This window comes from Trichosurus vulpecula, chromosome 4 (assembly GCF_011100635.1).
Source record: "Trichosurus vulpecula isolate mTriVul1 chromosome 4, mTriVul1.pri, whole genome shotgun sequence".
Lineage (NCBI taxonomy): Eukaryota > Metazoa > Chordata > Mammalia > Diprotodontia > Phalangeridae > Trichosurus > Trichosurus vulpecula.
The window spans coordinates 64,959,839-64,964,763 of record NC_050576.1 but is presented as its reverse complement, the minus strand read 5'-3'; positions in this window follow the sequence as shown (position 1 = coordinate 64,964,763).

Genomic DNA, 4,925 nt, shown 5'->3' with positions numbered 1-4,925 from the left:
GAGGATCAAGAAGAGTTTCTTCAGTTGTTTATTCTGTTGGAACCTCTCTTTCTAGAATACATAGTTTTCATAAATAGAAATGCTCCACCCTATCCATGGCTTTTCCAGAAAAACAGGGAAAAGTCTTATGGAGACTCAAAGATTTAACCAATTTGGGTCCTCTACAACTGTTCTCTTTGTGCGGGTCTGAGAAAACCATGCAATGGACACTGGTTCAATGCGATTCTTTTCCCTTTTATACTTCTTATCTGCAGCAGTGACAATGTTAGGGCAATTCTGGAAGATAACAGTTTTGGGGAAAACTGCAAACTGGGTATGAAGGAATGTGTAATCTTGTCACCTGGGATCATGCTACTCCCCCCTTACCTTCCTGGATTCATCAATAGAGAATAGAAGGGACCTGGAAGTGCATATGGTGCAACATCTCACTTGTTGGGTGAGAACTGAAGCCCAAAGGTTCAAGTCCAAAGTCACAAGACTGGTTGTTTGCAGAACCACAATGATAGCTCCTGTTTCTTTCAGAATCATTACATAGCCCTTTCAAAAAATTGCATTGTCCCAATTGATAAATGGTCAAATGATATGAACAGGCAGTTTTCAGGGGAAGAAATTAAAGCTATGTATAGCCATATGAAAAAATGTTCTAAATCACTATTGATCAGAGAAATTCAAATGAAAAAAACTCTTAGGCACCACCTCACACCTATCAGATTGGCTAACATGACAAAATAGGAAAATTATAAATGTTGAAGAAAATGTGGGAAAGTTAGCACACCAATTCATTGTTGGTGGAGCTGTGAGCTGATCCAGCCATTCTGGAGAGCAATTCGGAACTATGCCCAAAGGGCTATAAATTGTGCATACCATTTAACCCAACAATACTGCTTCTAGGACTGTATCCCTAAAGAGATCTTAAAAATGGGAAAAGGACCCATGAGTACATAAATATTTATAGCCACTCTCTCTGTGGTGGCCAAGAACTGGAAACTGAGGGGATGCCCATCAATTAAGGAATGGCTGAACAAATTGTGGCATATGAATGTAATGGAATATTATTGTGCTATAAGAATTGATGAACAGGTGTACTTCCAAAAAACCTAGAGAGACTTTTGTGAACTGAGGCTGAGTGAATCGAGCCGAACCAGGAGAATATTGCAGAAAGCAACAGCCACATTGTGCCACGACTGACTTTGATAGACCTAGCTCTTCACAGCAATGCAAGGATGTAAAACTATTCCAAAGGACTCATGATGTAAAATGCTATCCACATTCAGAGAAAGAACTATGGAGTCTGAATGAAGAGTCGAGCATACTATTTTCTTTTATTTTTTATGTTTTGGAGTTTTTTCTTTCTCATGGTTTTTCCCATTCATTTAATTCTTCTATAGAAAATGACTAATGTGAAAATACATTTATTAGGAATGTACATGTAGAGCCTATATCGTATTGTAGGCCATCTTGGAGAGGTAGGGGGAAGGGAGTGTGAGAAAATTTAAAACTCATTGAAATGAATGTTGAAATTTTAAAATAAATAAATTAATTAATAAAAAATCACATCCTGTTTCCTCCTTCATTTTTCCCTTCTCACTTGACTACTGCCATCCCCAAAACTGTGTCTGCTGTGATATAGCCCTTGCACCCCTGTGCAAATGTCAATCCTACCACAGAGCTCAGTGCTGTCTCCACCTACTTTTTTGCTTTGGGGATCTGTGTTGTTTTTATAGGTGTGAGGGCCAGGGCTCTGATGAGACTTTATGGATTGACATGCTGATCACATGGGCACATCCCTAGGGATCCAGGCCTGTCATTGTTGGATGGCACTGGGATGGTAAGTCACATAGGTGAGCCAGGGACCAGAACGGTACAGTCAAAAGAAGGCTATATTCAGGTTCAGAAAATTTAGTTCTGAAACCTGGCTCTGCCAGTTTTCAGTTGTGGGACTTTGGGCCAATAAGACTGGATGGTTTCCAAGGTCCCTCCCATGTCTATATTCCTGACACTTTGAGTCACTCAGCAGATGTAACTAAGAAATAAAGAAATGAATAAAGGAATGTATCTCAAATCAGTTCTTAATTGAGGGAGGAACAAACAAAAGCCCCAACTTCTTAGACCAATAGAATACAGATCTGACAGGATCAGCTTCTTTTTGCAGCAGTATATCTAGAATCATCCAAACTATTTAGAAGGTGGGAGGAACATTTGCTCTGGTTTATTTTTCAAATTCTCCTTTAGAGGAAGAAGAAAATGGAATAGTGGAAAAATGTAGGGAGAGAGGAAAATTGAGAAGGGAAGAATCACAAAGCAGAAGGCACTAGAGGTTTCTTTCCTACTTTAAAAATAAATGTCTGTGAGATATCTCCTGTTAACCTAGGTTTCACTACAGTACTCCTATACCTGGTGATGTATGCACATGCAATAAAATGTGTGCCTCCCACTTTTTCTTCTTTTTGTCTAATGGACTGTTGATTATGGTATTGCTTCTATTTCTGCGACCCTTGCCTTTATCCCAATAGTTTCTGCCACATTTCTTCCTCTACGGTCTTACATATCCTTATATGATCATACTCTTGATCTTCTATTAGATTTGGAAGGGCCCTTAGAGACAATTCATTCAAATTAATTCAATAAGCAATTATGAAATGCCTACTATGTGCTAGGTACCATAACAGATTCTAGCGATATAAGACAAAAATGAAATTATACTTATCTTCAAGGAGCTTATATCCTATTGGGGGAAGTGAAGATGGCATTTACACAATACATAAACAAACAAATAAATAAATACATAAAAGATATAAAAATAGACAAATGTTTCTGGAAGGAGAAGATTACCAGATGAGAGAATTGGGAAAGGTTATTCTAGGTGGTTATCGCCTTGAAGGAGTTATGACTTTCAAGTGGCAATAAAGAGGGGAGGTACCTCATTTATAGATGAGAAAAATCATATATTTGAAAAATATATGTAAGGCTATTTCCCTTCCTCTCTACCAACCACCCCCAACCTACCCTATTTTTTCAATATAACATTTCTGGGCTATAATTCATTCATGGGTCTCACACCAGCCAGGCACAGTGACATCTATCAGGTTAAATTTGTCTCCTTATATTAGGAGCTTTAGTTCATCCTGCTTGTCATCTGTTCTTTGTGTTCTTGTGTCTAGACCATTTGTTAAGCAATTAACATAGGCCAGGCATGATGGTAAGTGCTAGGATACAAAGAAAGGCTAAAATAGTCCTGCCCTCAAGAGGCTGATAGTCTGATGGGGAGGGGAGGCGAACAACATGCAAACAGCTACATAAAGACAGTATGTATATTTGTTTGTGTGTATGTGTACACACAGGATAAGTTGGAGATTAACTCAAAGGAAAGGCAATAGCATTAGGAAAATGTTTATTGAACCTTACACTCCTTAGATTTGGCTCAAAGAGGGAATAACATAATCAGTTAGGTATAGAAATCTAAATTGCCCTATACGAAGTAGGAGGAGATAGGGAAAGAAAAGGGAGAAAGTGGATAGAAGGGAAGGAAGAAGGAGTAAGGGTAATGGGAAGAAAAGGGAGGGGACTAATAGAAAGAAGGGCAGATTGAGGGAAGCGGTAGTCAAAAACAATAATCTAGTGAGTAGGGAAAGGGAAAAAGGAGAAAATGGAGGGGGGGAATAGGATGGAGAGAAAGATACAGATAGTAATCAAAAATGTGAATGTGAATGGGATGAACTCTCCCATAAAACTGAAGTGGATAGCAGAGTGGATTAAGAACCATAATCCTATAATATGATATTTATAAGAAACACACTTGAAGCAGAAGGATACACAGAGTAAAGGTAAAAGGCCAGAGCAGAATATATTATGCTTTAGTTGAAGTAAAAAAAAGCACAGGTAGCAATTCTGATGTCAGACAAAGCAAAAACAAAAACAGATCTAATTAAAAGCTATAAGAAAGGAAACTACATCCTGCTAAAAGGTACCATAGACAATGAAGTAACATCGTTACTAAACATCTATTTATATCTACATCTACATCTACATCTATATCTATATCTATATCTATATCTGTATCTATATCTATATCTATATCTATATACCAAGTAGCATACCATCCAGTTTTTAGAGGAAAATTTGAGGGAGTTGGAAGAAATAGATAACAAAACTGTAGTAGTGGGGAGCCTCAATCTCCTCCTCTCAGAACTAGAAAGATCTTACCACAAAATAAACAAGAAAGAAGTTAAGGAAATGAATAGAATTTTAGAAAAGTTACATTTGACTGATCTTTGGAGAAAACTGAATGCAGATAGAAGGAATATACCTTTTTCTCAGTGGTACCTGGCACCTATACAAAAATTGACCATGTATTAGGGCATAACAACCTCACAATCTAATGCAGAAAGGCAGAAATATTAAATGCATCCTTTTTCAGATCATGATGCAATAAAAATTAGATGTAATAAGCGCCACAGAAAGATAGAGAAAAAATTAATTGGAAACTAAATAATCTAATCCTAAAGAATGAGTGGATGAGGGGGTGGGGCGAAGATGGTGACTGAAAAGCAGGGACTTGCATGAGCTCATGGCAGAAACTAGGTATAGACCAACATCTTACAAAATGGATGCATGACAGACTGATACTTAAGTAAACTAGGAGACTAGGAATAGTTTACCTGGCGGATCTATGGAGAAGGGAAGAATTTATGACCAAACAAGAGATATAGAACATTTTGAAATGCAAAATGGATGATTTTGATTACATTAAATTGAAAAGTTTTTGCACAAACAAAGCCAATGCAACCAAGATTAGAAGGGAAGCAGAAAGCTGGGAAACAAATTTTACAGCCAATGTCTCTGATAAAGGCCTCATTTCTAAAATAGAGAACTGAGTCAAATTCATAAGAATGCAAGTCATTTCCGAATCGATAAATGTCAAAGGA